Source organism: Brachycentrus maculatus, unplaced genomic scaffold (assembly GCF_059751285.1).
Source record: "Brachycentrus maculatus isolate JH-2025_06_01 unplaced genomic scaffold, ASM5975128v1 h1tg000004l, whole genome shotgun sequence".
NCBI lineage: Eukaryota > Metazoa > Arthropoda > Insecta > Trichoptera > Brachycentridae > Brachycentrus > Brachycentrus maculatus.
The window spans coordinates 3925001-3940000 of NW_028280759.1; the positions used below are offsets into that span (position 1 = coordinate 3925001).

General features: G+C 33.2%; 1 protein-coding gene across 8 annotated transcripts in view; it reads left to right on the forward strand.

The window, feature by feature from the left end:
* The window catches only part of LOC148313975 (uncharacterized), a 101516-nt gene that overhangs the window by 8080 nt on the left and 78436 nt on the right, over nucleotides 1-15000 (forward strand). The window lies entirely within an intron of this gene.

Below are 15000 nucleotides of genomic sequence, written 5' to 3' on the forward strand. Positions count from 1 at the left end.
ATTTTCATATTAAGTCAAAGTCATATGTAATATAAAATATATAAACATCTATATTTTAAGAATGTATAAATTACAGAACTTAGGCTTCCATACTATCCTTTCGAGAAGTTCTTGGTTTCTATTGAGATATCTATAATAAATATGATTAATCATTTTATTTATACTCTTTCAATCACTCTTTGATTATAAAAATAGTATCCAGGAAGTTAGTGAGAATAATTTATAAAAATATGTTCAAGAAGGAAATTCATATTCTAAACTAGGTATTATATCAGGTGAGCAGTAAATAACATATGTTATAAGAAGCTAGTCTTCTTACGTAGTTGTTATACATACATAGAAAAGATACTTCCGACATTCCTGAAACCTTTGAATGGAGATAGGAACTCGGAAGAGATTACGTTCCGTTCCCAATACGTTTAATGGCGAGTATACTTTACACTCGTAAACTATATAATGCTCGTATTTAGAATTACCATTTAATTTTGACCTTGCAACAAAGTGCATTAAAAAATATACATCGTATTATGCACGTTATGTATGAGAATGAATGCAACAGAAGACGATGGTACGAATTTGAAAGTGGAAACAAGACAGATTGGTGTGGCGTTCTATTCTCTCTGCCTACCCTTGCGGAAAGCGGCTTGATGGTTAGTTAGTTACAGTTAGTTAGTTGTAGTTAGTCTGTTTTGAGAATCGGCCTATAAGCCAAGTTCTTGAGGCAGCCTTATCTGTTAATCCGGCGGTATTACGAAACGCCTTTCGATACTGTATTTTCCGAGTGTTCTCCGGCAACCTTGAGAGTAAATTCTTTAAAATAATGGCATATCTTTGGGAGCAACATGTTTGGGTCCCGTTAGGGCTTGCGGCTCACATTGTCCGGTCGCTATCTGGTCGCCTGGCCCCGGGTATCGGAACTTCAACATGCGCCAGATATTATTCAATTTGGCCTCCGACTAGCCGCTGCAATGGCGAGCAGTCAACAAGCCCGTCGGTCGCCGTAATAAATAATCGAAAATGCACCCATTAAAATATCGGATGGCTATTGAATAGCGGGAGTTTTTAAATTGTATATTTTATGCCGACTAATCTGATAAAAAAAAACTAACGAGCAAAGAGTGAGTACCTCTTTGTCGGTTATCTAAACTAAAATATACGTATATGCAGTGGGGTGCACGAATAATTAATAAGTTTGGCTGTGGAGGTAGGTAGTAAGGTAAGCTGGTACTACTTACTAGGGTAGCCAGTAGATGTAGATGGTAAGGTGCTACTTAGTAAGGTAGGGTAGGTACTGGTTGCGTTTTTATATGTCACGCGGGTAAGTTAGGATAGGCACTGCTTTTCTGCCTATAAGTAAAGCACGCCCCTGCGTATACATATGTACATATGATACAAATAACTTACTAACTAACTCACCATCACGCTGCTTCTGCAGGGACAGGCAGAGAGAATAGAACGCCATACCAATATGTTTTTGCAAACAATCTTCGACTCTTCCATATTCATGCACCTCCTCGTACATACCCGGCGATTATTCCGACTCCTGACATGACAAGTTTCAAGTATTAGAAATACTTAATTCAGCAAAGAGAAATAATTTTCAAAATTTTTACATTTTTACATCTTAACATAGATAACGAAGGCTATGGAAGTCTAGGTATTTACAGAGCTTATGACCTGTTAAAGGCTGGTCAAGCGATCACTTTACACACGGGCAACATTCACCATTCTACCCATGATTAACAATCACACTACAATTTTTTTTGGGACTTTACTATCGTTTTCATTGTTTAAGGGTCAGATTTTAATAAGAGGTCATATCGCTCACTCCTTTCAAGAACGTCATAAATAAAAAACTTGATTTTTCAGGAGAACGTTTTTATAGTTTAAAAATATAATAGAATGTATTAAAAATAAATATCAAGCCACTTATTGAACTTCTTACTGTGCAACAGATCTTTTTAGGTAAAACCTGAAGGTTTTTTCTCCATTTGAAAAATATTTAGTGTATTTAAAAAATAATAATAAAACAATACCTTTTCTTCAAAATGCAAAAACAACACTTTCTGCCCTGTGGCGGGTAAATATTAAGTTAAAAATATGCATCTTTTGTTGGGATATAGTATATTTTCTGGGCATTCCGAAAACATGCACAACTAAAAATGGACGATTTTTGATTTATGACGTTCTTGAAAGGAGTGAGCGATATGAGCAAGCGTTTTATATCATAATCTAATATGTAAATATAATTGGCGGATGTGTAATAATTCATTTCATGGATTACTTTCAGTTCAAGTTTATATACTTATTTTTCAAAACATGTTACATACATTAGTCATATATATATATATATATATATATATATATATATATATATATATATATATATATATATATATATATATATATATATATATATATATATATATATATATAATATTCCCGATGAGTAATTTATATTTCTCATTTTGGGACATGGAATTAAGGTTAAGACTGGAACACAAATAATAAAGTTACAAAAAAGATTTGAAAAAAATAACCACAACTAATAAATGGAAAAATATAAAAAACAGTAAACAGGTATAATAAATAGGAATAAAGAAGCCTATTTAAAAGAAATAAATGAGAAAAACATAAGGTAAGAAGCAAATTTAAAATAAACAAATGAGAAAATATAAAAAATGAGAAAATATAACAAATGAGAAAATATATAAAAAATAAGGTAAAAACAAAATAAGAATATATGACTAAATACTACATGTATACCTATCTTTCCATAAACGTAGACGTTTTAACGTCAAAAACTATTATATGACTTTCACTTAAGCCATCCCTTTTTTACTCGTTTAAAATGATTGCGCTCGTCATTTAACACGTTGAATTCATAAATGTTTTCATGTAAATCAATGTTCATACAGTATGTTCTGCACGAAACGCTAAAACTGATTGTAGTGTTAATTTTTCTCGTCGGCTGCAGAATTCGAGCGATTTAATGAGCGAACTAACTCAGTCTTCTTGCAAAAACGTGATAGAAATTGTATTCTTTGATGTTTGTCGGAATCAGCATTAGGAATACATTGCGCACGATAACGAGACTTACTTGCTCAATAATCATTCTGCATACTCGTAAATATAACAATTATTTATTACACGATTTAACTCGGGATTCGTGTGTGAGAGTAGAGAGAGAATTGAAGAAAACTTTACATTATGATAAATAATTTTACACTACTTATAACTATAAAAAAATACATATAAAAGGTCCGCCAAATAACTTTTTTTTTTTTAAAACAGGGCGCAAAACATCGAGTGTAGCTTCGGCTGTGTGGCACGTAGCGCCGTCCTGTTGAAACCAAATGTTGCCAATATCCTCCTCTTCAATTTTTGTGAACAAAAATCCGTTCAACATGGCCCGATAACGATCGCCATTGACTGTAACGGCCACTCCTTGCTCATTTTCAAAGAAAAATGGCCCAATTATGCCTCTGGACCAAAATCCGCACCAAACAGTGACTCGTTTTGGGTGTACCGGCTTTTCAATGTATGCGTGCGGGTTTTTTGTGCCCCAAATACGACAATTTTGCTTGTTTACATACCCGCCAAGATCAAAATGAGCTTCATCCGAAAAGATGATTTTTTTGGCAAAATCGGCATCTTCTGTAAGTCGATCGCAGGCCCACTCAGCGAAGCGAAAACGCATTGGATGGTCAGTTGGCTTCAACTCCTGAACCAATTGGACTTTGTATGGCGTCATACCAAGGTCTTTATGCAAAATTCGTCTCAATGATGTCTCCGAAATGTTCAATTGTTGAGAACGACGGTGAATTGATGTTGATGGCGCTTCACGCACACTTTCTGCCACAACATCGATATTCTCGGGTGTACGCACTGTTTTTGGCTTTTCACGCTTTGGTTTATCGATGAGGATGCCAGTTTCTTTCACTTTTTTCACAAGATAACGAACATACGGAGCTGACGGTGCTTCTCTTCTTCCAAAAACCGTACGCAATTTTCGCACACATTCTGCAACATTACCATGATTTTCAAAGTAATGTCGCAATATTTCCCAGCGTTGTTCAAGCGTATACACAACCATATTTGCTCAGCGGAAGGATAAAACTAATTATTTGTCAAATCAGACATGAGCTAAGTGTTACCATTCACGAAATAAGCACTAGTTGAAAAAAAAAACTTTAGATGGCGGACCCTATATCTGTGTCGTTGTACGGTGGTTAAGTTAACCTTTAAACGCCCATATGCGACCGCGAATTTGAGTCGTTCAATAACCTACGGTCCCGTATGGGACCAGGGATTATATGATGATAATATTTTGCAATTGGATTCACTGATTTATGGTAATATTATTATAAATATGAATATTATCTTACATAAATAATGACTTACATACTTGATAATTTTATTTTTAGTTCAGATAAATATTTTTGTAATACTAGCCAGAAAAACATTAAAGCGAGCTTAGATATGGCGTATGCTAAAAAAGGAATATAATTTTAAGATGTATATGTGTAAAATAGGTCTATGAATAAAAATGCATTTATAGTTTTAAATTCTTACAAGTATTGTATAGTTTACTTCGTTTTAATTTTTTAAATTGGATATTTAATTATATACAATGTAAAATGTTTTAAACAGAGCTTTTGTAAATTACATACATTTTTTTGGTTGTTAATGGTTTATATTTTACCCACACAGAATAACTAGTTTATTAGATGTAATAATAACTATACTTTGAAAAAAAAGGCATTGGCGCGTAAAGGTTTAATCATGTCGACAATCATATATTGAAATTTAAAAAAAGTCTGATCCCAAAAATATTTTCCACTTCTTATCCATGATTATTACTATCCATCACCCGCATTTATGTAATAATGATCCACTCAATACGGTGTCCAATGCACAACTTGGTTGGAGAAAGTTAGCCCAAAGAAAGAAGATTCGGGTATACCGAAATATTGTTTACATTTACTTCATTTCAAATGTGTGACATAAAAAATAACTACATTGAATACCTCACTGGTAATAGTACTACCTTATATGTATATTAAAGTACACCTTATATTCATGAAAATCCATAAAACAAAGGTTCAAAGAAGCAGTAAACGACTGTACTCTCCCACTAGATACATTAACAGTAGGAATAGTTACTGCAGGTACTTTATTATCCTTAGTAAAAGCTTTAAGAATACCAATCTTATGCATAAGAATGCTGATTATCACTCACATCTCTCAGCAATCTCTACGACAGTCAGTGTATGTGTTTTGAAACTTAATTATATGGCATATTTCATAAGTCTGCAATATAATACTGTGTGTAATATAAAGGTACTTGATATTATTAAAAATATGAAAATTTATTCATGATGCAATAAGGAAAATCACTACTTTTTAGGAGAAAGTTTTGACTGTGATCTCACCAGACTGCAGTAAAAAGTAATTGAACGAAACTAATTCATAACGCATTACTTTAACTTTTTCACAAATGTGTAATAATATTGCCATCATTAGGAGCACCGGCGAATTAACACAAAACATGGAGGTAATTATGATAGCTCATAATATTATCATTACGCGAATTTCACACCACTTTAAAATGGCACTTTTCTTTTTTTGATGGATTGAAGATGTTCGTCAAATAATTGGGTTACTAAATGTAATTCATAAATGATTCAAAAGGAAAAGTGTTTGGATAGTGCGCATTTTATCATGACACGCCATTAATCTAACGCCTTACGAAATTTACTAGTAACACTTTTGCTGTTCACATTCCAAAATTATTTTACCGTGCATGAAGTTTAGCCACATTAATGATATAAATTATGACGAATAAAAGTACATTTCATTCGAAATGGCTCACGTTTAATTTATTCAGTTTATACGAGTTTAATAAATATGATTTTTTTCGCGTGTTGGAGAACTCTTGCGGTGCAGTGAACTTAGTAAAACACCATGGATCTTTTGAGGTATTTATTTTTAAAACATGGGAAAACGACTAGAAGGGACTGCGGAAAACTGCCTATCCTGGACTTTCAATACCAGTCACTACCGGTTTATTTCAGGTTAAGGTTAACAAGAAAAAGAGGAATATAGAAAGCTTTCACGACTTACACAGATTAATATATCCAAAATATACCAATTGAGATAAATTCTGTATACACATAATAAATTATTCCTTAGTGATCTGTCTAATGAAGACGCATGATACCTTTGAAAAGAGACAAATACTTAGATCGGTGTGGTATTTTAAAAATCATAAATTATTTGAAGTCAGGTAGGTACCTAAATTGTAAATATGTATGTATATGTATAAGCATGTATGAAGTTATGTATCTTTTATTTCTCCTCATTTTATTTTTCTCACACTTGGTGAAGTGTGAGGTGTCATGGTTTGGAAAAATACTGAAATAAATCAAATAAATATGCATATAAAAATAATTATTTCACGTAATAAAAAATTATGTCCGCTTCCGTAGCGGTCAGCACGCTCGGCTACCGTACTGGAGGACCCGGGTTCGATTCCCAGGGGGGGGTCAAATAAGTAAAAGTGACATTTTCACTCTAATATTTATTCAATACCCTCGACTGGTACCTGAAGTGGAGGGCTGACCACCTTTCCTTAACGATCAAGATAACGCTGCGTTTATATGGTGCAGTGCCCTATGCACCACCGGGTGCGAATAAGGGTTTGAATGAATGAATGAATAAAAAAGTAAGATAATAACAATACTTACTGCCAAATATTCATAAATAAAATAATTTATTTTGGATAAATTGGGACATGTAAAATATACGCCGAAAAACATAAAAACACAATACGGCTAGTTGTGAAAGCTATAAGTATAATAAATGTGTATTTTTACGAGATGCGTATGTAAATCAAATTCAAGGCGATGTTCCCAATTCCCAATCAAGATAAGTCGAGATGAAGCACTCTCGTGATCTGTAAAGTTTATCGATTGTCGCAGTCACGTCTCTGGGAGAGCCAATTACAAAACGATTGACGATATTGTTGTTTCTGCGACTAAATCACGGCCAAAGAGGCCTGAGCCATCTCGGCTCTTGGAGGGAAAACGACGCGACGTGGGGCTAAAAATACAAGTTTTAATTTTAACTTACCGTCCAAAACTTTGTTCACAATACCGGGTTTTGTCTAATGAGGGGTTATAATTTAAATGAAGGTCGATCCCCACATTTGGTAATATTTAATGTTTGTCGTTCGATAACGTAGCCAAAGTGGAATCACTCTATTTGATTTCTTTAAATTAAAACGTAAGGTTTTCGTGAATCAATATTTTGTCCACGCACGAGAAATCGAATGCAAACATTTGGCCTGAGGTTAGATGTTCCCACTACACACACATACAGTAGGTATGCTAATAGGTAGTGGGACAAGAGTGTGGTATACGCTACAGGCAATATAGGCATCGCCAATGGTCACATGAGACTACCGCTTGGAAAATATTTGCATATTTCAACTTGCTAAGGTCAAAACATTCCATTATACGCAATAATAAACAGTTCGATCCCAAGAACATCACTGGTATTTGATTGGTGTAGAGACAAGATACACACAGTAAATAAAATGATTTTCTAAATTAACAAAAGTGTTGGAACATCATCAAAATACTTGGCCTATTCAATTAATACCTAGACTCACGTCATAAAACAAAATTAACTTTAACAACATTTTGAGTGTGTCCAAATACTTGTTCACAAATCTGGATTATCTCCAAATATATATATAGAACTTCCAATAATTTCAATAGTGTAGTTGTCAATCATAGGTAGAATTGGTGAATGTTACACGTGTGTAAAGTGATTACTTAAACCAGCCTATGACGGTCGTCAGCCCCGTAAATGCCCAGACTTCCATATTCTGTTTCATCCATGTTGAGATGTCAAAAATAAAATGAAAATATACTTTATTTAGAAGTCACATCGCTCACTCCTTTCAACAACGTCAAATACCAAAAAACTTGATTTTTCGGGAGATCGTTTTTAAAGTTTAAGAATATAAAAAATATATTAAAAATAAATATCAAGCCACTTATTGAACTTTTTACTGTGTAACAGATCTTTTTAGGTAAAACCTGAAAGTTTTTTCTCCATTTCAAAAATATTTAGTACATTTAAAAACAAATTAAACAATACCCTTTCTTCAAAATACAAATAAAAACACTTTCTGCCCTGTAGCGGGTAAATATTAAGATAAAAATATGCCGCTTTGCTCGGATATAGTACATTTTCTGGGCATTCCGAAAACATGCACAACTGAAAAATGACGAATTTTGATAAATGACGTTGTTGAAAGGAGTGAGCGACATGTCTGGGTCCCCTTTAAAGTATTTACATCCCCGACGACGCACACACTTATCCCAACAGTGTTTCCGCTTTTGGAAACAGTTTTGGAACGCGTGATGTCTTTCATTTGTGATGTCCTTCAGCCCCTTTGTCGCATTTGCTTTAATCTCGGAATCGTCTCAAATCTTCTTCCTTTCAACGGCCTTTCGAGTTTGGGGAACAAAAATAAGCCAGAAGGAGCGAGATCAGGTATGTAGGGATGATGGGGAAGAACAGCGATCGAGTGTTTGGCTAAAAATTCACGAGTTCTGAAACTCGTGGAGAAACCTATCGTGGAGATAAATATTTTGAATGGGACTCAGACATGTAACTTCTAATACATTTATGTTATTTGCAAAAAAGGTTCTGAATTACCATTTCTTTAGCATGGTCAAGCGGCTAGCTACATCGTCAACTCATTAATTCTTTTTCCGATGTAAAATTATCCACGCTTGTTTATACGAATGGCGTACAACAGGTTTAGTCTCTAATCATTTCAATATAAGGATGAAAAAAACGACGATTTATAACCGGCGCAAGTTATCTGTTTCATAGCACGTTAGCAGTCGAGTTGAGTTAAAACTTAAAAGAGTGCCATGAAAATGAGGGGGTATTAAGAATTATAATATATACACACATTTTGTTCGGGAGAGCTATAAATGAAACGCGTGAAACCGTTGAATGATCCCGAGCAGAGTAAAAATATACAACTTGGAATAGAAGCAGAACACCCACAATATTTCTTGATTTATTATTAGGACTACTCTTACAGAAAGGGGAAATGAAGTATCCAGGCATAAGAGGAAACATATCGATTTTAATATTATTTTTTACAAACAGATTAGTAAAGTACTTATATATATTTTTAATATATTTTTTAACCTTTATTTTTAACTGTACTGTAGTTGTATTAGGCCACGCGTTGTTGTGGCTCAGTCTGGTTAAATTGTAATGAAAGAAAATAAAAAGCACACCTTTCTCTCGCATTAAAACTCTTTGGTAGATTTACTAAAATGATTTAATGAGAATTTTAAGATTTGAAATATGTCTTTAACACATCACAAAAAAAATAAAGAGAATATATTAACGGCTGAGAGAATCTAAGAAATTGATACTCTTTTTTGTAGAATTGTAATTCTGTAACTATACAACTAATTCTGTAACACCTTCATCGAAGGCATATTTTAGACAACCTATTTTTACAACATTTTGAGTGTGTCCAAATACTTGTTCACAAAATCTGGATTATCTCCAATTACAGAAGTTATTTTAATATTACTTTTTGACATCTCATCAAAGATGAAGAAGAATATGGAATATACCAGCCTATGACGGTCGTCAGCCCCGTAAATGCCCAGACTTCCATATTCTTCTTCATCTTTGATGAGATGTCAAAAAATAACATTTTTTCATATGATAGGAAGCGAAGAAGAGAGAATAAAGATTAGTTCATTAATTAAAAGACAAAAATACCATTCGTTGTAACGACATTCAATACGAAAAATGACTTTAAATAAATTATTTAAATCTAAATCTTAAATTACCAAGCATCTATAATACACAGATCATAAACAGGCATAATAAGATGATAAATTACACGACAAAAAGCAGATGGAACTTTGAATATCTCGGAGAATACGTAGAGTTTGAATAAAGCTGTTAAATATTACATATTACTAATGATGTCATGAACGAATTAATTTTCATGGGGTAACGGATTGCTGACACTTCGAAGGAATGTTTCAACGATATTTTGAAGCTTTATTTAGACCATAATTTAATTTTGAACTGTAGGAGCCGCGGGTCGAGGCCATTAAATTCAAACGAATGGAGTGATGTAACGATAACGGGCGAATAAAATTGCGGTACTCGGTACTAACATATTATGAACGGTTCATTGGTCAATTGGAGTAAGTCCACGGAGTACTGAATAACAAAACATATCAAATAACAAAAAAATTATTAACGGCTAAATCTGTAAAGAATCCAATCTTTTCCTTATACTAGAGAATGCAAACATTATTATCGAACCTTACCTGACCATTAAGCTGAATATATCGATTACAAGAATATGTTTAGTATGTAAAATGTGTATTTTGGAAATAAATTATTTTCATTTTATGATTAAATTATAAATGCTTCTACACTTATCTGTAATGTAAGTCCGTATAGACTCAAACACTTACTTGACTTTGACACGTATTTACTAAGCCAAACTTGAAATATTACTAAAATAATATTTTAAACTAACTAGTTTTAAAAACATATTTTATTTGAGTAATATTTTACTATCTCTCATTCAACCAATTTATTTCAATTTCTTTTCTTCGACTGTTTACTATATTTTCCAATCTATTTGCTGTCAAGAATTCACATTTTTATAAGATTGACCCAATCTCTACAATCATAAATAGGAACTGTTTTTTCGGCTTTGGTTTCATTAATCTAAAAATCAGCGTTATTATCGAATCGGTAATGAATTATGTTCAATTCGAGTAGTCAATTATACAATTGTGAACATTTTTTGGAAACTGACGGTTAATTTTTTCTGTATGAGATGTCATGTCCATACAATAAAACGTTTGGCTTACACTGATTGACACCACAACGCTTCATGTATTTAAGTAGATTTGTTTCTATGTCAATATCGGTAAAAGTAAATTACTTTTTATTTCTTTTAAAATTAGCGGTTGTGATGATTGAAAAGTGATTTAAACCCCTCCCACTTCATGTAGTTTTTTTTTATTAGGTGTTTTTAACTATTGAAATATGGTTCGTTTTGCGTAGAAATTTGTTTGTGGTCAAATTTATTTATAATTTATATTTTAATAAAAAATTAATGGAATTTTATGGTTATTATATAAAATCATGTTTTTTTTTGTCAAACGGAATTTATAAGCTAAAAGTAGACCAGTTTTATGACTTTTACATACATGTACCTAAACATTGGCTTGACTCTGGCCAATGTCAGTACACGACGGATTCTTCAGTTCTTTGGACACGTTGCGCGTGGCAATGAGGATGGCCTGGAACGACTGGTTGTAATCGGTAACCCGGAGGGGAAGAGAGGGAGAGGAAGATTCCCTACACAATGGACCGATCAAGTTAAAACTGCAGCAGGCACCTCGGTGGTTGGAGCGCTACGTGCAGCGTAGTCAAGGGATAACTGGAGAAGAGGCATTGCGTCGACAAGGGTCACACAATCCATAATAACCAACAATATACTGCGTTGGATTGATAACCTCTCCTTAACATAACCAACGGTCGAGTTAACACCGCGTTGTTTTGATACAGTGCCCTGTACACCATATAAGTGCGAATAAGAGCCAGAGTAAAAAAATATTCTATATTCTTAATGTAAAATTATCTAAAATTGTATTTTGAACGGTAAAAAAGTTGCAAACATAATTTATTTATAAGTACTTTACTAAGATCTTGAGTGCAGTCATTAATTATCAAGACAACATTGGGTCGAACTGATATACTATCCTTTAAACTATTGGATGTGTATAAGGGTCAGAAGAAGAAGAAGAAAAAAGATAAAATTAATAATGTACAAACGTTCGTAAGTACCTACCCCGCATCTGTTTTCAGCTGAATACGAGTATAAGTTTGCGATCAATTACTTTATTCAAGTATGGTATGAAAATATCACCTCTGGAGCACTTTATATGATTACGGGGTATTGAATTAGATTGCCTGTTAGATATTGTTCCCAGTGTGGAGATAGGCATCACGTGACACTGGACAGATTCTAAGAAAGCGCCAATTTGCATACTCTCCTGCCGCCAGAGGCTTTGGCGGCATTTCCCCCGCACGCCAATCGTGTCTACTTCTAGGCGTATTTTTGTTTTAATTGGGTACACAAAGCGTGGCCAGAGATGTTGAGCTTTTTCCTCTACAATTTCGTGACTTAACTTATGCGCTATTCACAACATTTTGAGTGTGTCCAAATACTTGTTCACAAAATCTGGATTATCTACAATTACAGGAGTTATTTTAAAATTATGTTTTGACATCTCATCAAAGATGAAAAATATGGAAGTCTGGGCATTTACGGGGCTGACGACTGTCATTGGCTGGTTTAAGTGATCGCTTTACACACGTGTAACATTCATCAATTCTACCCATTATTGACAACCACACAACTCAAATTTTTAAAGTTTTTTTATATATGAACCAAGTCCGAAACGTTGTTCTCGAATCATTAGAACTTCACTAGAGACATCTATTGGTGAGATGAAAAGAAGCTTTTTTTGAGCAGAGACTCTTTTATTAAATATTATGTGCGATCTGAATCCTGTATTATAATCACATACATGAGAAAAGCCAGAAAATATCATATTAATTTTTATTATTTTAGCTTATAATTGGACCAGTAAATTTATTTATAACATTTTGATTGTGTCCAAATACTTGACCACCATAGACTGGTTTAAACCAGACTATGACGGTCGTCAGCCCCGAAAATGCCCAGACTTCCATATTCTTTTTCATCTTTGATGAGACGTCAAAAAATAAAATAAAAATAACTCCTTTCATTGGAGATAATCCAGATTTTGTGAACGAGTATTTGACACACTCAAAATGTTGTAAACTTTGGTTTGATTTGAATTTAGTCATCATTTTGAGTAGTGTAGTGTAGGGAGTAAGTGCGTGTGGATTTAATGGTAATCTGCGATAATAGCCATGTACATTAAATCTCGTCAACTTGTCACGCACGTGATCATCAAGTCGAGTTACCAGCAACACTGGTCCGTATGTCATTTTCTCCTTCGCATGCGCCTCTCCATGAAACGCGGTTCGGAAGTGGAGCAAGCAATCTCTACATGAATTTTTGAGCAATTCATTAATTTATTGCGGAGAAAACTTCGCAGATAAAATATACAGCGCGGGTACAATGATGGATGCTGTTGCGTGAGCTGGGTGCATCAGACGGCCGAAGAAAATAATGATCATATTATATTAATTTGTAGTTTAGATTAATTGTTATTAGATGGAGATTCAGTAAATTGTAGCAGCGCTGGCATGAAGATGGTTTGTACTGTTTTTAGGTATGGCTGAAAAAAAAATGAAAGTTCTTGTTTTGATTAAGTATTAATGAAATTATATTTAAATATTTGATACTAATAAGGAATGCAAATCTGAGATATGCATTATCGATAAAATTAAGAAAGGTGTGTTGAGATGGTTTGGACATGTGGAACGAATGAGTGAGGAAAGAACGGTAAAAACTTGTTTATGAGGCGAATGTAGTTCAAAAAAGGAGCAGAAGAAGACCGAGAAAAACTTGGCACATCAGGAATGCCAAATACTTGAAAGTGGTCAGGTCAGGTCAGGTGATGCATGCACGTAGAAAATGCGAAGAATATTGATGAAGGATTTAAGATAATGACAACACTGCGTGTATAAGACACAGTGCCCTATGCACCATTGGGGTGCGGATAAGGGTTTTATTTTATATATATATATATATATATATATATATATATATATATATATATATATATATATATATATATATATATATATATATATATATATATATATCATCATCTAGACGAATGCACTTAAACAAAATAATAGGTAATTTAGAACGGTTAACATTTAACAGTTACACTAACACTAACAACTTATTTTATTAGCGTGAACTTCCGTTAACAATTTTGACAGATCTCCACACGCGTCTACCCACACTCATTCAAATAGAAACAATTTTCGTAAAGCCTTCATCTAGAGGTCTAGAGTACAGTGCTGGCTACCAAGATCTTCATTATGAGATAAAAAAAATGCAATCAATATTTGAAGAACAAAGTTTTTGATTTACCATTTTATAAAGTAATATAATAATGTAGTTTAAATATCTTATTTTAATTTAATTAGTTGATTCGGCAGTCACTTTGTGGTAAAATCTATCCATTTCACATACGGTGTTTGAAAATGATGAGGGATGCATCGAAACATGTGTCATAGTAGATTTTAAGAAATAGTGGTATTTACTAAGTAAAACAAAAAAAAAATTAACTTAAGGTATTGAGGTATTTAGTGATTCCATATATGTATTTGCTTATTTAAATGTATTTATAAATGTGTTTATCAAATAATAAATACCCTATTATTTTTCGACATCTCAACAAAGATGAAGAGCTACTATAATTTGAGATAATCCAGATTTGTGAACAAGTATTTTGACACACTCAAAATGTAGTAAATAATTACCCTACATAATTAAGTTATTTTTAATAAATCCAAAATATGTATAAGACCACTGTTTCACACCAAGGATGCAATATTGTTTAATGTTATTAATAAGTAAAGTAACTGGACAATGAGTTATACTTAGGCGACGGGCAAAAATGTTAATCATCACATTTTTGTGCTTAAAATAAATGTACTTTGTCATATATTATCATGCTTTATCTCCTAGCCTTTCGTACTTACTTAACTAGAAAATAAATTCTCAATATCCATCTGTCATTTCTCCTACTTTACAAACACAATCCCATTAAACTTACATAAGACATTTCCCCTCTGCCATGAGATACGTTTCATCTGGATCTATTTTGAAGACACGTTTGAAGCTGTATAATGTACATGCTTACTACATAACAGAACTACTCAACAATTATTATTTTGTCTTTG